This window comes from Choloepus didactylus, chromosome 1 (assembly GCF_015220235.1).
Source record: "Choloepus didactylus isolate mChoDid1 chromosome 1, mChoDid1.pri, whole genome shotgun sequence".
Classification (NCBI taxonomy): Eukaryota; Metazoa; Chordata; class Mammalia; order Pilosa; family Megalonychidae; genus Choloepus; species Choloepus didactylus.
The window spans coordinates 233,985,164-234,005,984 of record NC_051307.1 but is presented as its reverse complement, the minus strand read 5'-3'; the positions used below and the strand labels follow the sequence as shown (position 1 = coordinate 234,005,984).

The 20,821-nt window shown below is 37.6% G+C and overlaps 1 long non-coding RNA gene across 2 annotated transcripts in view; it reads left to right on the top strand.

Moving 5' to 3' along the window:
- LOC119507453 overlaps window positions 1-20,821 on the top strand; it is a 280,538-nt gene that overhangs the window by 35,973 nt on the left and 223,744 nt on the right. The window contains exon 1 of one of the 2 annotated variants that reach the window (XR_005211241.1): window positions 7,354-7,399. The exons of the other annotated variant lie outside the window; for it this stretch is intronic. This is a non-coding gene — a long non-coding RNA (uncharacterized LOC119507453). Of the gene's footprint in view, window positions 1-7,353; window positions 7,400-20,821 lie in introns of those variants that run through there. 2 annotated transcript variants of the gene reach the window in all.

Sequence of the window (20,821 nt, the reverse complement as noted above, 5' to 3'; positions counted from 1 at the left end):
TGCAAGGACACATGGAGGTAGGAGAAGGTGACATTCTTGAGAAAACTCTGGTTAATTTAGGGCTATGCTTCTTGAACAGGATATGCAGAGGTTTGGGAAATCAAAGGATAAATGTGGCATGTTTTCCTGAAGGGTCAAATTTACCAGAAGATTTGAAGCAAAACCATCTTTTTGATATTCAAAGGAACAAGACAGATGAGTTGTAAAGTGGAGGGCAAAATTTGCATGAATTTTAAAGAGGTAACCAAAGATTTTAAAGCAGTAATAAGCTTGTAGTGGGTAGATTCAGGCTGCCCTCTCCAACCTTGTTCCAGTGAGTGTGTGAAAACTCCAGTCTGCTCTTAAGGACCCTGTGTTTGGATGTTTATGAGCAGCTAGATTCAATTCATGGTGAACCTGGAAAGGATAAAGAATTTCTGGTTGCTTAAAACAGAAGTTGAAAATTGTTTGTTCATATGCTGTATCTGACACACAGGACAGATTTGATCCACAGACATGTTTAGTTTGACCCAAACTGTGTTAATGTTTTTCAGTTAGTTACTAGAATTTATATATTGATTTTCTCATAAAAATCTAGTTTCTCTTTTAAAAAATGGGAAGATTTGGCAACACTGAGCCTAAACATTTGGATGTCAACACACAATAAATTGTGCAGCTCTCCTTTGTCAGTATGTTTCCAGCTCACCTCTGGCTCTGACCCAACCCACTTCCCTCACTTAATATTACCTGCCTGATCTCTGTAGACTTTTCAATATGGGACCCTAACTTCAGACAAAATACCTTGGGGGTTTTTTCCTGTGGCCTTATTTTTATCGGATTAACCCCCCCCCCATCCCTGTCTCATTTTGATCCTGGGCTTCCCTAAAGACCATAGTAATCTATTAAAAGATTTAATTCCTTTGCATCCTGAGGAGTGGTCCTTCGTTAAGTATTGCTTTTGGCTGTATACATTCAAATTGCTGTGTACAATGAATGACTGTGTGAAGACAGCCTGTAGGCTGGTATTTACTACTTTGATATCAGGAACCTGTGAAAACTGCCCCTCTCCACTTTTCACCCACTCAGTGATCAGGTGAAGGTAACTCTTAAAGTTGTTATCATTTGTTTGCAAACTTAGTGTGAATGAGACATACGACAATTTTGATATGGGAGATAAAGTGTAGAGAACTTGGTTACTTGTCGGCTATTGCTTTGTAGAAAGACCCTTAGATAGGGAAGTAGGACCTTTGGACTGGAATCCTAAGTCACAGATGTGATGGCTGAGTCAGCTATCTTCAGCTTCCTCATCTGATCTGGATGTTGTATTTCTTGCCTTGAGTACCTCTTAAGCTTAGTGAGAAGCTCAAACGGAATAATGTAAATGAAAGGGTTTAGGCCATAAAATGTTACAAATTTAAGACCTTATGTTCATATGAAATCCTAAATTGGTGCACTATGTCTAGGTAATTCTCTTTGCACTGTAACCAATATAATCTCCAGTACAATTAACTGTTTAGTATTTGTTTTACCTGATGGTGATGTAGTTTTCATTTCTAAAGACTGAAGAGAAATTTGATTACAACAAGATGTATTTTTATCGGCCGAGTAAGGCCTTAGAATGATAAAAGGGTATTTTGCAATCTCTTGTTCGGTGAATACCGGAGTTATCTACACTAGCTCCAAACAAGAAGTAATAAAGTTATATAAAAATATGTTTAAATTTTATAGGCTTGGAGGTCACTGGGACCTAGTTTTGTATTCGCTATTTGCTAACACCATTTTTCTTTCATGTGCTGTAGATTTGTGAGGGTCTTTTTTCCTTTCAGGAATTTAGGAATCAATGTTTCTTATTGATCTGCTTCCATAGATGGTATAACAACATCTTGAAGCAGACATGCTACTGGTCATATCTTGTATTAACTTTTATAAAATTTTTGTGTTTCTTGTTGGTTGCAAAAAAAAAAAAAAAACCAAACAAACAAAAAACCAAAAAACCACATCAGTGTTTCTCTTTGAACAATTCTGAACAAGTCTTTTGATGGTTTCTGGCTTAAGCTCTTAAATCTTGTGTGATGTGGATTACAAAAAAGAGGCATTAGGAATTCTGTCATCAATCTCATTCTTTACAGCTTCCAAAGAAGTCTTTGAAAGGTACTAGATTTTCTGCATCCATGGAGGTTGCTGGCATTTACATTCATAGAGATGGCTTGCCCAAAAATCCTTTGCAACAAGAAATCAGAATGCTATTTATTCAGTTACTGATGGTGTTACATGGTCAGAATTTTTTTTAACCATTTTGAAGTTTGAAGCTTGTAGTTTAGGAGTTGTGGATACATGATAGTCTATGCTAAATCATTTATTTTGCAAGTCAATTTCTATTTCTTTGAAGGATCCAAGAAATTGTTAAGAGACTTGTATTTTAGGTAGATTTGTCCTACATAAGTACCTTAAACTTATATTGTAGGTGATATAGAATATCCTAGAGTCTCATATTTAGAAATGCCTTATTGGCTTTCAATACCGCCATTCAGTATTTGGTTTTGTCTTTATAATATTGCCACCGATTGGTCATAAGGCCTGGTGTTTCTTGAAGTGTGTCCTCTGTAACACTAATTCTCTGAGATGCTTCCTCCAATTAGGGTTCTGAGGTGAAATAAGTATTAACATGGTTTGGAGTCAGTTTATTTCTCAGTCCCTCTCCTTTGAACACAGTTTTTTATTCCCTTTGTGATATATGGTGCCCAGAAGTGAGTACATGGCGTTAGGTCCAAGAAGAGCAGTATTGTATGTCTCTAACTGTCGTGGATTGAATCATAGGTCCCACAAAAGACATGTTCAAGACTTAATCCTCATTTCTGTGGTTGTAAACCTATTTGTAAATAGGAACTTTGAAGATAGTATTAGTTAAGGTGAGGCCAGATTGAATCAGGGTGGACCTTAATCCAATATGGCTAAAGTCCTTATAAGTATAAGCAAAGGAAATTAGATATGTATATAGAAGCTGAAAGTTAGTGGAAAGCAGAGAACAGACATGGGGAGAGAGAGATCGCCATGGGTTGTCAGAATGCTACAGACTCCAGGAGAAAGCAAGCACTACCAACACCCCGAGGTTTGACTTCTGACCCCCAAAACTGTGAGACAATAAGTCCCTGTTGTTTAAGCCAGCCAGTTTCTGGTACTTGCTACAGCACACCTGGCAACTAAGATATCATAGACATTATGACATTAATGGCCGTTTGATTTCGCTATCCCACCCTCTCATTGACATTGATTTTGAGCACAGAATGGCACCCATTCACCATGACTAGTGTGATCATACTATTTATCATCTAAACTGAGCTACTTTAGAGAGTTAAAAGGTAGAGGGTGGGGTTGCTATTAATTATTATGCTGAGACAGTAGGCATAACTGAGACTCTGTTAGGTAAACTGGAATGTGTGGTCACCCTGTGTTTGATGAATTTACCTCACCTTCAAAGTCTAGTTCAGTCCTACACTCTGCATATAATTTTGCTGATTTCCTCAATTGGAAGTAATTTTTCACTGCACTGAAATCGCTCTTCTATGAAATGTATAATTTTATACCTTGTATTAATAGTTACTTAGGTGCATTCCGTATCTCCCTATTAGACTATAAATTTATGGATATATTTTGTATTTGCACCATCTTTCTTCAATGCCTATTCATAATACTTTGTCATAATAAGTACCAATAAATATTGAAGAAGTGAATGAATGAATGGATCAATAATTGAGTTTAACATCAAAAGTCTGATAGCCTTCTCAACTGTTATCTTCTTTTCCTCTTCAAATGTCTACACTCAATCTATTTCATCATCCCACATCCCTCATAAACCTTACTTCCTTTAGGCAGTTTTGATTCTCCCCCACATTCATTCCCTGTATCCAGTTCTGTTTAGCAGCTCTTGGATATATGTTTTCTCCATTCCCACTGTCAAAAGCCAGATCCAGAGTCTTATTGCATTATTCTTGATTCTATACATTATTCTTATATCCTCCTAACTAGTTGCCTTGTTTTGAGTTTCTTTTCAATTCCCATTTTGGACATATACTTGTCTTATCTACTTAAAATAGAATTTCAATATATGTCTCCCCTGTTTCAGAACCAAGAGTCCTTTCCAACTGCCTGCAGGCTAAAATGCAAACTTGAACTGACTTTTAAGGCCCTTCATTAACTGAGTATAATTTATAGATTCAAGTTTGCCTTTTGAATTTTTATTACAGGATTTTCCTGAGAGTTCTTAGTCCTCATTATCTGATTCCTTTGCCTAAAAAAGCAAATTCAAATCTGGTTCTTTCTCACTTTTCCAGCCTTGCCCCCTGTGATTTCCCTCTGCATATCCCACATTCCATCTACCACCAAACAATATGCAATTCTCAGGTCGTTTCTCAAGTATCTGTGCCTTTGCATACTGTTCATTTTGTCCAGAGAGCCTTCTCTCCTTTCTTTCTTGTATATTAGTAGTTATTCTTTGACTGACCACATTCATTACCCTCTTTGTGATCTTTTCCCCTCATCTTTCCCTACTCCCAAACCACTTTTAGGTACTCATTGTCTGTGTTTCTGTTTGCAAAGCTCTAATATAATACATATCGTAGTGAATCTGTTTCACTTTCAGATTGAAGAGTTTGTTGAGGCCAGGGACTTAGTTTTACTTTATTTATATCTCCTGGGTCTGAGTGATCAGAATAGAATAAATTCTTAAAATATTAATGAATATTATCTATTATGGCTAACATTAATTAAATAATGTCCAGGTATTAACTTGTTTAATTTCATCTAATTTAATTCTCATAACCACCTTCTGAGGTAGTAATTTTTGATATCTCCATTTTATAGGTGAGGAAATTTAGAGGCTCAGAGAGGATAAGTAACTTAACCAAGGATATGCAACTAGAAATGACAGAACCAGAGTTGGAAACTACCAAATTGGAAAGTACAAAGTGCACTGCATATATTTATTGCTATATCTAAACCTTGGAGTATTTATGGAAGAAAATCTTCTCCAATTTTTCCTTTTAACAAATCTTTTTTTTTTTTTTTTAATTGTAAGACACGAACCAAAATGTATCTCCTCTCCATTTCTCCCCTGAGTATGTCAGCCTTACTATCTTACTGTCGTTAATTGGGCCAAATGTGTCACAAAATTCAGCACTTTAACATGCGTGGTTTGATACGTATCATTTTTCTTATCCATTTCTTGACTCCCTGTGGATTTGGATTGTGTCCTCTATTTAAGTGACACCCGACTTCCAACCCATCTACACACATTTAGTACAGTTCTGACAATTAGTAGAACTTTAATAAAAATACCAGGTAATTGATTTACTACCATATATAGTTGGTTGCTTTTTGTTATTTTTCCCTAAATGAGTCTTATACAATTGGAGGCAGGTTATGAATCTGACAGGTTAATCAATTTGAAAACTCATCTTGTTAAATTCTCTTTACCAAGGAAAGGGTTAACTGTTCTCAACAAAGAGAGAAATAATGTTGAAAAATGTAAGGCAAAATAGGCCTGATATAACAAAACCCTTGTGTCAACAATGATATAGTCTCTCAGGGCTGAAAAGAGCCTTTGATGTCATGTTATTCATCTCCCTCTGAACACAGAAAAGAAAACTGAGAAAGTGTTGCTTCTTTCCATGCTCAAAATCCCCCAGTCTTAGCAGCAGAGATGGGATGAGAATACAGATCTTCTGGTTTCTTCAGGTCCTATGCTATGTTCACTGTAGAAGGTGCATCTGTGAGTGAACATGTAGATCTAGAGTCAAATGCAAATGTTTTGCACAGAATGGACACCTGGCTTTGTGTGAGATTGCTTTCTGGCTGTCACTGGGTTTCAAAGGAGTCTATGACAGTGAGCTATGCAGTAAGACAAGCAGCCAAACAGTCTAAAAGAGGATTAAAGAACTGGTTGTTGATGGTTGGACTGTATAATACATCCAGGTAAGTAGCTATGGCTGGCCAGGATGCTAGGGGAGGAGTTTCCTATCCTTTTACTATTTGCTGACTTGGTCTTTTGGGAGAAGAGGTGATAACTCTATGACTAAGTTACTATATTTATTGCAGCTGTCCTTTGAAGGGGTCCAATGATTTCTTAATGGTTTCCTGCAGATGTTCTCTTCTTTAAAAATATTATGCACTCCAAAATGCAGTTGAAATAAAATTGGGTCATCCAGAATAATGAATATATTCTGAACTAGGCTGTGAAGCTTATGTCCTTCTGTGTAAATGATGGCCCCAAACAAGGGCCTGCATTATCACCTGTGAATGTATTGTGTAAACTAGTCCCGCCAAGCTGCCAAGTCTGGCAGAATGTTTTTTTTTTTCTTTTAGGTTCTGGAACATGCTGGTTAATTTCAATAAAAAATGAATTTTCATTCAAATGATGGTGAGCTATTATCCTATTTAAGGTTCTTTTAAAGGGTGCAACAGGTTCTTTGTCAACCATTTAATATCTTGTAATGGTTTCAATTAGTATTCAATTTGGACATAAAAAAATAAATCTTCTGAAGGAAGACAGAAACCAAAGGCACAGAACTGGGATGAATTTTTAAAGGTGTTTCTGATCCCCCATGTAGCTCCTGTCTTATCCCTGCCACACAGATGTACATATATTTTCATGCACATATGTACATGTACACAGCTTTTAGGCGTATTTATCCAATTTAATAGATATTTATCAAGCAATTATTATGTACGAGGCTTTAAACTTTACGTTATAAGATGTAAAAGAGGCTTCCAGTCTTTAGGGAAGATACAACATGCACACGAATTACATATTATCCATTAACACGTTTAAAAAAATACAAACGGAGCAACTGCTATGGCCAGGCACTGTCCGTGTGCTAGCAATACGTGGTAACCAAAACCAAATGTGGTTACTAGGCTCATGGAGCTTACAGTTTAGTGAATGAAAGACCCTCAAATCAAATGGCCATGTAGGGTTAATATGTAATTACAGTTAAATACCCTGAAGGAAAAGAACAGGATTCCATGGGCACATATGAAAAAGGAACCAGTCCAAGTCTGGAGTGGTGGTCAGGGAATGAAAGGACTTCCAAGCTGAAATTGAAGGACTACAACAAGGTGGAATGTGGTGTATATTTTAAGGAATATTCTAACAAAATATTTTGAGATCAAAGGGAAGGAAATAGTAAATTTGGGTTAGGAAATTTAGAATGACTGTGGTAGGAGATGGTGGCTAAGTCTTTGAAGAATGAGTTAGGAGTTTTGGGGACTTTAGACTCTCTTCTGTACCAGTTAATGGGTAATCTATTACATTTCCTTCATTCTGCAATTCAGTTTTTCATCCAGTGATTTATTTATTCATAAAATCTTCCTGTGTGAGAAAGATGTTGGGGAAACAGAGGAATGAGACCTCACATGCTAAACGGTAAGGTAACTCAAGAATAAAGTCCTTTATTTTTTCTGAATCATCCAAATGTTTTCTAATTGCCTATTACATATTATTCTAATAGACCAAGTAGTTGTCCTTATTTCTCAAGTGACATTCTTCATTATGCCTTCTAGACAAGCAGTTTTACAAAGCATAGTTGGACATTCTGGAATTTTGCCAACAGCTGCGAGTTGTGTTATAAGTAATTTATTATTGATCACATTCAGAGGCTTAAATTTTAGGAAAATGTACTTTACAAAATAGCACAGATTCAGGGTTATCTCTGTGATATTACCAAGCTCAACCTCCTGAATTCCTGGATCTTAGATGCTTTCTTGAGACAGAGCAAAATAATGGATTATCAGGGAACTTGATGGAGAATTGCACATAATCTGCAGTTCATTTTTTTCAGTGCCAGAATCTGTAATAGGGTATGCCCATCGAAATGTCTCACAGGTGTGAATGTCATGTGTGCCTGCTTAAAAGCATTAGTGAACCATGAACTCCTTGAGAGCATAGTCTGTAACTTGTTTTTTTCTCTCCCTATACATACAGAGTGCTGCATCATTCATTCATCAGCAAATGTTTTTGTTTTCTTCTCCCCCCACCTCCCCACATTTATCTCTACAGCATTGAATAGCTCATGGAAGTTAAGGAAGATTGAGAATCTAAGACGACCAGTTTAGGGACTTGTACTTGTCAACCTTTCTTCAGTGAGGAAAAAGCTGTGTGCAAAAAAAGAAGAAACAAATTTCTATGTGTCAAGCTCCATCCTGTGTGCTAGGGACTCCACAGGAAGGGAAACATAAAGAACAATGCCTGTCTTCATGGAGCTCACATTTTAGTTGGGAGGATAGAAAATAAATAAAATGAGTGAATGAAAAGCTGGTGATAGATATTACAAAAAAATAAAGGAGGGAGAGGGAAGAGGGAAGTAACAGCGAAGTGGTGATAATGGTGATGCTCGCGATTTTAGAAGGACAGCCAAGGAAGGTCTCTCTGAGAAGATGGCGTTTGCATAAAGGCTTGAAGGAGATAAAGTTATATAATAGTTGTTCATAAATCATTTCTTGAGTAGATATTATCTCAGTGTGATGTGAGGTTTACCTTATGAACCCAACAGGGAAAGGGGATCAGAGCATTCTTTTTGCCAGTTTCCTAAAGTCAAATGTCAATTTCATGGTATCATAAAAAGCAGACTGACTCTACTAGAGTATGGTGTGTTGAAGGAATGGATGAAATTAAGGAATGGCCTGGTGTGGGCTTAAGGAAGGAAATGACAGGTGTGCAGAGAGGATACTTATCTATTGCATAGTTTAGAGGCTACCTGGGTCCCCATCTTTTCAGTAAGAATCAAATTGTGTCTCTCTGCATTGTCAGTCCTACTCTTGTCACTGTTTTTCTTCCTGGAGTTTGCAAAGATTTGTGTTAGACCTTCTTAGAATCAGATAGGTGTATGCATTTTACTTCAAAGTAAGCTCTCAATCATTAATTTCCCTTCAAAAACTTTTTCAAGGTGTTACAAAAATAAATTATCAGTAATTGCTAGTAACAGCTGATTTTTCTGGAATTACCACTGAAGTATAAAATGGAATTTAGAATCTTATGATTATTATTCCATTTCATTCACTAAATATGGTGACCTTCTAATTTAGAAATTTGAAATGCTTATTATATAAATGTTAAAATGGTGCTAGTATAATTGGAATTATCTTTTCTAGTTTCCTTTCCATTTGCTTATATAATATTTTATTTTATTGGCATTGGGGGATGGGGTGAAGAGGTAATGGCCATATCTCCCTCTGTCTTCTGAGACTCCAGACATTAAGGAGACTTGCAAAACTTAAATAGTGCCACACTTCTCACTGTTTTCTCGTTTGGAAAATAAAGTTTTATGAGTTTTTTTTTGTTTTTTTTTTTACCACAAAATATGGTGTCTGTTAATGTGTAACAGGTTTATTATTCATATTTTAAATGAAGGAATAAATAATTACTTAAAATTTCCTCAATCTAAAATTCTAATATAGTATACATCAACAGCTATAACCTGAACAAAAGTTCTTTGGAGTCCTCAATATTTTTTTTGTTTGTTTGTTTTTTGCTTTTGTTTTGTTTTGTTTTGGTTTTTGTCCTCAATAGTTTTTAAGAGTATAACGCAGTCCTAAGACAAAAAATTTGAGAACTGCTAGTTGGAGGTCAAGAGTAAGACATTGAGCTTAGATGGGCTGCTTGTTACTGAATGTCAATTGACCTTAGGCAACTGTGCCAGTTTCTTCACTTGTAAAAATTATTGCGACATTGTCTCTTTTGTAGGGAGTATGATTAAGGATATCAGAGTAAAGTCTAAAAATGTAATATTTCTATTCCAGTTTTGGCTTTGTATCAAACCAGCTGCATGTCTCATATTTGTAGTTCTTTAGTTTAAAAGAAATTAAAAACACAAAGGAAGGGAAAGAACACTAAGTCCACCTCAACATTAATGTTTTTTTCTGTATGGTGCCATATGACATCAGTCTCATCTAGGGAAGTCTAAGAGCAGTGGGAGCATGAAAATGTTTGAATGATGGGGAGAATGAACTATTGTTACACTTATGGTTCCCAAGCTTCAAGACTTGTGTATGACGAGGACTTTTCACTACTTAACAGGACATGTGGGTACCTCTTGCAGGCTAATAATTTGATGCCTCTTTGAACAGATGTACTTAAGTATTTGTTTATTGTTTATTTAGAGGTCAGAATGAGCACTGTATAGGCTAAGGGTGGAGAAGGATCACCCCTCTTGGCAGCCCTCAACCTAAATCTCTATTGTCCAAACTCTGGCTTCCAAATGTATATACAGCACTCCTCTTAGCAAATGCTGAGCTCCTCACATCCACTCTCCTTAGGAGGCAAACATCTTGGACATGACTTCGGGGTCTCACAGAACACCCAAAGCAACTTATTAAATAATTCCTCCCAACCGCATATATCTTTGCCTTTCTTGGAGTTCTAGTATAAGCAATGTTTTCATCTCTTTACATTTACAAGAATAATTTAGTGTCTCACGGACCATGTTTCAGCTTCCCGTGTTTGATGGTGCCTTGATTACCTATGTGGCTGGTCCACCCCTAATCTGTCTCTGAGTGTATCATATAGGATGGAGATTCTAACCTTATTTTGCATAGAGTAGATCGGCAATATCTATTTCTTGAATAAATGACTCAGAACACATATATAAAATTTGTATTTCATCAACTTGCAGTCATGTGAAAATTCAAGATGGTCTGTTATTCAAACCTGACCTGTTATATTGAAAACCTGGAAAGATGTGGGGTTGGTATTTCTGAGGGAAAAAAGTCTTTTCTTCATCTTTAAACAGAATAACCTCACACTATGTTTTTTTTTACACTCCAGGGATTGTAACTATAATCCTTTGCTTTTGCAAGGTACAAAGAACATTGACAAGATTTACTTATCAATCTTTAAAATAACCTTGTAAAGTAGTGAGGGCAATGTGATCCTATTCCCAGTTTACAGAGAATAATTGAACTGAGAGAGGGTCCCTGGATCAAAGGTCACACAATATCCTGATGCAAAAGTCAGGAGGACAGTTAGATCTTGGATTTCTTAGTCCTGTCCTATGTCCCCTTCATTATCATGGTGGTTTGTGGAAAAGCTTTAGTTCTTACCAGTTAATTATTTTAGGCATAAAGTGCTAGGGTTCTGTGTCAGGGAGAGTTTTGCCATATGTGCTTCTCAAGCAGATTTTCTGTAACAAAGGTGAGTGGTTTCCTCTGAGAAGACCTCACTCCATTGTCTGATATGAATGCTGATTGGTTTATCACTCATGGGCAGATTAGACCTGTAGGCTGGTCCTTTTCAGCTGACATTTTCTCCTTGGCAAATTACACTGCTCCTAACACTTGCTCCTATGTAGCCTCCCCTGTAGTTTGTCTGTTGAACTTAGTGGTTTGAAAAGACTCTCGAGGCCTTTATGCTACTTGAATTTTCCTGCACTCTACTGTCAGAATAATTAGAAGCAAGAAGTAGAGAGTTTTGAATTTGCCCAGGTTCATGCAGAAGGTACCTCTCTTCCTTGAATGACATCCAAAGAAGGTAGGGTGGATGCAGGTACCCAACAAATTCACCATTTCTCCCTTAAATTATTTCCATTTAAAAAGTCCCATTGCCTCCCTGAAGCCCCCTGTCTTTTTGAAATAGCATTATGGGTTTTGTAAAAATAACTCATATATTATAAAGTACAAAGAAGGTAAAAATCATTCCAAATCCCCAACATTCAGACATAACAAGTTAACATTTCGGTAAGCACCCACAAAGCCCATTTCTAACTTCTCCTTTTTGGAATTTCTTGTTCTCCCTAGGTGGTGTCTCGTACTTGTTTCTGGTTTATATTTATATGCCCTGTTTCTCCCCTAGATGAGGGTAGAAATGGTACCTTATATATTTTTGTACAGTGTTTAACACAGCATTTGATAGGCTTTCAAATAACCTTTTTAGAATATAGGTCAGAGATATAACTTCTATTTTAAGATCCTGATTTTGGATGGAATGTGCCCTCCTTGGAGGGGACTGCAAATCAAAGATTATGATAGGAGAATATTGGGGGAAGTGGATGGAGTACCAATGCATATATATTTTCCTTTGTTTCTAGTGGATGTTTCATAGTCACACTGTGGTGCAGCCCACAGGTGTCCTGGTGATGAGCTTCAGTCTGCTGATGTGTCCTCATGAAGCTTAAGTGGAACTCTCCACAATGGCATTGAGTGGTGACAATCAAGATTTGGGGTTTGATTGATGAACTTTCTCTGTCTTTAGATTCCACTCATTTTTAGTAACGTGTGCCTTGGCTCAAATGTTATGCTTAAACGGTAGGCGGCCAGTCTACAAGGTTCCAATGTATAGCTTCCAACAAAGTTTGAATTACAATATTAGTAAGTCAGTTTGCAATCTCAATCAAAAGTGAGGTGAAAGAACAAAGCTGCATCCCAGCAGATTGCCCAGGATTTCACCCTTTTCAGTCGCAGCATGTTTACCCATGGGGTGCACTTTGATCCAGCAGAAGGGCTTGCCACTCTTGCTAATATCCTGGACCCAGGAGACATCTAGGTATTTTCTAAATAAACTTGTTAGCACTCTGCCTGGAGGAGGCACTTTTAAATATATGGACCCCTGCTGGATAGTGCGCCTGCCTGGTCATTTATCTGCTGGGCTCTTATCACATAGCAAAAGAGTTTAAACAGATGTAGATTTCATCATCTGAAATAAATTGCCTTAGCTTGTTTCAACTGCTGAGAGGCCCTCCTTTCCTCTTTCATTTTTCTCTGGTGAAATACCTTTCTGCCTCCAGTATCCCAAAACAGAATATATGTGTGTGTGTATATATATATATATATATATATATATATATACACACACACACACACACACACACATACATATGTAACAGTATCCCAAAACTTTTTCTTGTTTTTGAAACTCATTTCATTAATAGTTTATAGAGGATAATATTGTAAAATTAAAATATGAGAAATTAAGATGTTTATTAAATAGGAGCAATAATTTTTAAATGTTTAAAATAGGGATTTTATACTACTCTCTTGAATACCACATCAGCAAATCCTTGCCCTCAGACCTTTGGATGCTGCCAGAGTAACTCTGATGGAGATAATTTAATTGAATTCTACTTATTTTCATTATTTAAAATGTTTTAACTTTTTAATTTTATTTATTTTAATTTTAATTTTAATTTTATTTATTTTAATTTTAATTTTATTTATTTATTTATTTTGAAATGATTTCTGATATAAAAAATATCACTAAAATAGTGCCAGGAATTCCCATATATTCTTTACCTCAGTTCTCAAAAGTTAGTATTTTGCCACATTTGCACTGTCATTCTCTCTCTGTCTATCTACAATTTTTCTACTGACTTGTGTGTAAATAAGTTACAGACATGATCCCTTGGGGAGAATTTTAGATAAGGAAAAATATATATCCTTGTACTTACAGTCATTGTGTTGAAGGTCTTTGCTACGTGTTAAATAAATAACAATAATAATATTGTTAACACTAGTAACAGCTAGCATTCGTTAAGTTCTATGGGCCAGTTAAGTGCCTTATATATTATATCAGTCAGGATTCCACCAGAGAAGCTGAACCAGTAGGACACACACACACACACGCACACACACACACAGAGGGAGAAAGAAAGATAGAGATTAATTTATTGCAAGTATTGTGGGGGCTGGCTAGACAAGTGTGAAATCTGTAGGGGAGACCATCAGGAAGGGCAGGCTGAGAACTCTGCAGCAGGACAGCTTCTGTCCACAGGTGGAATTTCTTCTTCTTCAGGGAAACTGCTCTAAAGGGCTTTCAAATGATTGGATCAGGCCCACCCAGGTTATTGCTGATAATCTCTTTTACTTAAAATCAACTGATTGTAGATATTAATCAAGTCTACAAAATAGCTTAACAGGAATACCTAGATTAGTATTTGCTTGAATAACTTGGTACTATAGCTTAGCCACATTGATACATAAAACTATCCATCCCACATATAATATCCAATTTATTACTGATAACCCTGTCATAGATGACAGGTATTAAAGCTGAGGAAACTGAGGTTAAGTAATTTGCCCACTGTCAAATTAATTAGTAAGTGCAGAAGTACAATTTGAGTCCGTATGGTCTGGCTCTGGAGTTCTTTCTCTTAACCGCTATACTAAACTCTCTCTCTAAGAATTAAATAACTGGCTATCAGTTTATATGCAACATCCAAAAGGACGTAGATGTCTAAATTAAAGAGCTGACAAATTAGTTCAACTCCATAGGCATCAATTTTGTTTACTCTGCCAGGAATAGTGTCCAGCAATGACAGTATGGCATGAATCCTCCACTTAAGAAGTCCATTTGAGTAGATCTGGTCAGTGAAGCATTGCTCACACGTGTATCTACACTAAATGAGGTGGGAAGAACACCAAACTGGGGAAAGTAGTGTCCTGATTCTGGAACTAAGTTGCATCCTACCCTGGTATAGGGTCATGCTTCTGAGGGACTTAGCCCCATGCCTGGCTCACTGAGTGCATGCCTCCTTAAAGAGTACTACTTTTGGCAAGTAACTCAGCTCTTCTCTGAACTTCAGCTTCTTTCTCTGAAAACTAAGAGAAAATGAATAGGTTGATAACTGAGGCCGTCATTCTAAGGCATTCAGGACAGTTCACTTTTGTCTTGAAATGTATGCAGTCACAGCACAGAGCTAAGGGCATAATGTGTTTTACCTCATTGAGTCCTTACAACAGGTTCTCTGAAGTTGTCATTATTATTCATTTTAGATGAGAAATCTGAGGCAAGAGAATTTAATAACTTGCTCAAGGTTACCAGCTAGAAAGTAGAAGGGTCAGGATTTGAACCCAGGTAATATGGGTCTTGAGTCTAGATTCTTAGTATCCATGTTATACTTCTCTGAAATGCATTGGGTAGGTCTTAGTGAAATTTGAATATGTGATCCCTGGTTTATAATATCAGTCCTCTAATCCCTGAACTAAGAAGCCTTTAAAATATGTTATAAAATTGTCAAATACCAAGGTGTGTTTTATGAACATACATATGCTTATATATTACATGTGTGTGTGCATTTACTGTAAAATCCATACTTTATTTTTTTCCTACCTTTTCATACCATTATTGGGTACTTAACTAGAAGTGCGTGCCTTTCAGAAAATTAATAAAAGCCTGGATTTTGCCCAGTATTTTAGATTCCGCCTTGGTTTTGAAGCAGGGTACCTATACCCAGCTGAGTTGGACTTAATTAAAAAAACACACACATAAAAACAAAAATCAGATTTGGTTGAAAGTATTATCATAGGTCCAGAAAGTCTGAGTTTGAGAATGGTGGGAGAAAGTGGAAGAGAGATAAGCTGGCCAGCTTACCTCAGCAGCACTCTATCCCTGGCACAAGAGGAAATGGAAGGCTGCAGAAAGGGCCACCGTGAGTCACAGCCCCTCAGAACCCTTAAGGCATACTGAAAACATAATTGTGTGATATTTTTGGGTCCAGCTGTGGCCTTCATTAATTAAAAAAAACAACTTTGAGAACAAAGCCAGTGGCAGATGCATTGCTTGAAGGAACACTTGGGAGGTTAGTTGACGCTAAAACTGTCAAAACTGGATGGCAAGAATTGCTGTTTGTAATGTCCATTTAAGGTGGTTAAAATTGATCCTCACCTCTTGGAAATACAGGACCTTCTGGGTGTGACTACTCTGTGGAGGTCAATTTGATTCTAATTGCTTTATTTTACACATAAGAAAGCTGAAGTCCAGAGAGCAGTGACTAGTGACTTGCCCAGGGTTGTGTAAGACTCAGGAGCAGAGCTAGGAAAAGAACTTAGTGTTGATTTTGTAACTCCCATTTGAAAAACAAACAAACAAAAAGAAAAACTTTTTATTTTGAAATAATTTCAAACTTTCAGGACATTTGCAAAAACAATGCAAAAGTAATATGGAGAACTCCAATATACTCCCTACCGAGACATCCATATTTTTGAACATTTTACCACGTTTGTGATATCATCCTGTGTGTCTGTCTCTCACTCATCTAACATCATCGTCTGTCTACCAGTTCACCCCCCTTTCTACCTATCTACTATCTATCATTTTTCTGTCTAATCTATCATTGTTTGTCTATTTCCTAAACATTTGCAAATAGTTGCATACATCATGCTTCTTTGTGCCTCCAATTTTGAACGACACAATAAATGTGATTTTGGGGAAAGTTCCATAGTTGCCATAGCTTCAGTTTCTCCATGTGTATGTTTTAAGAGTTTGGACTAGATCAGGAATGGCATATACACAGTACTGTTGTGGTCACTGTCTCTTCTAGGACCCATGCCAGACACCATGAATTGCTTATGGCAAATATGTAATAATAATAGTTTGTTAAGTAGGAGTTATAGTTATATGCCAGATACCCCAATAAGCAGTTCACATACATTATGTCCTTTAATTTTCACAATCTATGAGGTAGGTTTTATTAACCTCATTTCACAAACAAGAGAATGAGTGGTTTGAGGGATTTGGTAACTTGCTCAATGTTGCACTCTCAGAGAACGGTGAAGCAGGGCTTTGATCCTAGGAAACCTAATCCCAGACTCATATTCACAAGTACTACTCTATACTACTAGCATAGCATGTGAACTTCTTCAATTCCCTCCCTATGCCCAGCACTATTCAGGCACATAACTTATCCCAGTGACTCCAAAGTGACCTCAGAATCTTTCTCATCATGTTACATCAGGCATCTACTACCAATCTATCAGATCAGAGCAGGCATGTGAGAAAAACCTGGATTAGATGATTTCTATGGACCCTCTGGCTTTAAGATTCAAGTGTGTGATTTTAAAGATTGAAGGAAGGTAATAGATAATATTTACAAAAACTGGAATACAGGGCATTTGGGGTGGCTGAACTGGCGTCACGAATGTTTTTTCTTGGCCTGAGTTTGAGCTTCTGTGTTTACAGTGGGAAGGCCCCAACCTGGTGGATGTGCTCATTAGAAACTTTGTGAGATCGCTCAAGTAGAACTGCTGTTGGGTCCAGGTGACTTCGAATGTCACATGGGAGAAGGCTGTTAGAAACCCAGCACCACAGAGGCATCCAGAGACATCATCTCTGGCAAATACATTGCCACATTTGTGAGGGACACCTTCCCTTCAGGAGATTTTAAAAAAACAAACTCTGAACTCACAATCTGGGTTCACCTCCTGGCCCTGTTATGGATTAGCTGGTGACCTTGGGCAAATTATTTAACCCCTCTGTGCCCTGGTTTCTTCCCCTGTAGAAGTGGGATAATCATAATACATACTTCATAATATGTACAACATTCAGTTGTGCAGATTAAATAAGTCAATGGATACAAATCACTTAAGACAGTGCCTGGCACATAATAAGCTCTGAAATTATTGGTCAGTTTATTGCATTCTAAGTCTTTTAAAGGTTCCTGTTCTAATTTAGTTAAAAAGAACTCTAAATTATGGGCCATTTTTTGTAACAAATAAGGCCCATGACTGAAGGTAATTCACAGTTAGTTCATTTATCAAGCTGACTTTTGTTATGTTTGATACTTGGGAGGATGGGATGGGAGGTTCAGAGAGTTGAAAGGAAAACTTTATTGAGCCTGGCCTATTCTAAACCTGATTGATGCGCTTTTTTCTTTTCTTTTCTTTTTTTAAAAGTATTTCTCTTACCTTGAATGCCACCCCCTTTCTATCTGCATATTTTGGTATTGGGGGGATATCTACAGATACAATCTTGTGTGTCTGTTCAGACTGCTCCTTGGAGCACTGCATTGGGAAGGATTCTGAGGCCATATTTGGGCTCAAAGGGAAATGGTAACATTATGCAATCAGGGATGTTTGCCATCAGTCTAGGAAAGGGGAATGGCTGCTTGCTGGATGTTCTAGTTTGCTAATGCTGCTGGAATGCAAAACACCAGAAATGGATCGGCTTTTATAAAGGGGGTTTATTTGGTTACAAAGTTACAGTCTTAAGGCCATGAAGTGTCCAACGTAAGTCATCAACAATCAGGTACCTTCACTGGAGGATGGCCAGTAGTGTCTGGAAAACCTGTTAGCTGGGAAGGCATGTGGCTGGTGTCGGCTCCAAAGTTCTGGTTTCAAAATGGCTTTCTCCCAGGGCATTCCTCTCTAGGCTGCAGTTCCTCAAAAATGTCACTCTTAGTTGCTCTTAGGTGTTTGTCCTCTCTTAGCTTCTCCGGAGCAAGAGTCTGCTTTCAATGGCCGTCTTCCAACTGTCTCTCATCTGCAACTACTCTCTCAGCTTCTGTGCATTCTTCAAAGTGTCCCTCTTGGCTGTACCTCCTCTTCAAAATGTCACTTACAGCTGCACTGAGTTCCTTCTGTTTGTCAGCTCATTTATATGGCTCCAGTTATTTAATTTAGACCCACCCTAAATGGGTGGTGTCTTAGTTTGCTAATGCTGCAGAATGCAAAACACCAGAGATGGATAGGCTTTTATAAAACGGGGGTTTATTTCGCTACACAGTTACAGTCTTAAGGCCACAAAGTGTCCAAGGCAACACATCAGCAACCGGGCACCTTCACTGGAGGATGGCCAATGGTGTCCAGAAAACCTCTGTTAGCTGGGAAGGTAGCCGGCGTCTGCTCCAAAGCTCCGGCCTCAAAACGGCTTTCTCCCAGGACGTTCCTCTCTAGCAAGCTTGCTCCTCTTCAAAACATCACTCCCAGCTGCACTCAGTTCCCTCTCTTTGAGTCAGCTCATTTATATGGCTCCACTGATCAAGGCCCATCCCGAATGGGCAGGGCCATGCCTCCATGGGAACATCTCATCAGAATTATCATTACCCACAGCTGGGTGGGGCACATTCCAAGCAAATCCAACCAGCACAAAAACTTCTGCCCCACAAAACTACAAAGATAATGGCATTTGGGGGACACAATACACTCAAACCAGCACAGGTGGGGTAACACCTCCATGGAAATTATCCAATTAGAGTCATCACCCACAGTTGGGTGGGGGGCATTTCCATGCAAACAACCTAATCCGAATGTTCCAACTTAGTCCCCACTAATATATGTCTTCCTCACAAAATTGCATCAAAGAATACGGCTTTTTCTGGGGGACATAATACATTCAAACCAGCACACTGGCCAACAGGGCTGGCTACGTAATCTAGGAACTTGGGAAGGCCCATTGCAAAATGAAAATGCATGCTCCCTTGTTCAAAAACAGGGAGGAAAAGTGCCATTAAAGGTCCTAAAATATAAAGCTTTTTCCTCCATGGTCTCTCTCTTGCTCTCTTGCTACTTGTCATGGCATTTTTTATTTATTATTTAATGTTTTCCCAAGTAAAGAAAAATTTAAAAATTTTATTAGCGTAAATCTTACCATTCATCTTGATATTGTTTAATGCAAGTTTTAATTGCAAATAGAAGAGCATTCAGCTTGTGTGCAGAAGCACCAAAACTATACAGTTGGTATTTTGTAGCTTGTATGTAAATTTTATTTTACTTCTTGATATGCACACATTCTACCAACACCCTGTATCTTTAGCTTATTGATGACTATGGAAGACTTGAAAGAAAAAGAACTATCATTGTCCTATCTTTCCCTTTTCTTCTGTGTCATGATTTTCAGCATGAGTGCTTGGTTCATACAGGAAAATAACACAAATAAGAAAGGATATGATAGGATTCATTGGTGGTTTGTGTTTCTTAAAGTGCCATTACCTTTTTTCTGTGTCCAAAGCAAGTTTTGGTTCAAACAGAAGAAAACATTGGCTCTTGGGGCTCTCCACTTCTTCATAGTCATAACATGCTTATTCTTGTACTAACTCTGAGTCTTGCTGAACTCCCATATATTTTGGGTCTACTGGGATTCTATGCTCATGGGGCATCTTGAACACTGTATGTGAATGTGGTGGTGAGGAACCCAGCAGGTCACTTACTGTGTGTTACTCCTCTGTTCTCACTCATTCTCCATTGTCTCAATGGACTTTACTTAAACACAAGTTCAAAGATAAAATTATTAAGAATTTCAAGAAAGCAACAGCAGAGCATTAAACCAAGTGCAGAGCCCTTCTGAGTGCAATACCCTGTGCTACCACACAGGTTGCAAGTCCATGAAGCCAGCCCTGCTTGCCAGATATTTGCTAGTCATATCCTGTCTCTCCTTCGTGGGATCCTTCAACCTAGCTCCCCCTGAGAAGGCTTTCTTCGCTGTTGCAGCCCACACTGATCACCACCCCTTGGACTTCTGTGAGTTCATCTTTATCTGCCTGCTGCATGCCCTAAACTGCCTTCTGTAGTTAGTTATCACTCCCCATGTGTTCTTTCTCCTCTCAACAATGTCAGCTTCTGGAGGAAAAGATTATATTAATGGCTCCATTTGTCCTCAGCAAGGTTAACTGACTTCTAAAATTTAACGGTGTCTGTCATCATAGTAAATAAATAAATCTTAGCTATCTTACTACTATTGTTATTTTGTTACTATTAGTAGTAGTAGTAGCCATCTGCCAAATGCAACTATTAAACATTGAAATGTGGCTACTCCAAATATTTTTATATGGATTACATAACATTTTGGATATATTGGGTTAAATAAAGTATATTATTAAATTTAATTATATGTTTCTTTTTACTTTTCAAAATGTGGCTTCTAGAAAATTTAAAATCATTAACATGGCTTGCATCGTATTTCTATTAGACAGTGTTGCTCTTGAGGATACAGTTGTGGGGTCTGATAGTTGGGGATGAAGCCGTCTTTAAGAACACATTCTACTGAGTGAGCTAATAAAGCTCTTTGAATTCCTTGCTCATCATAATCTTTAAGATTTAATTTTAATGACCCAGGAGGGAACTTCAGATTTTACCATCAATGTAAAAA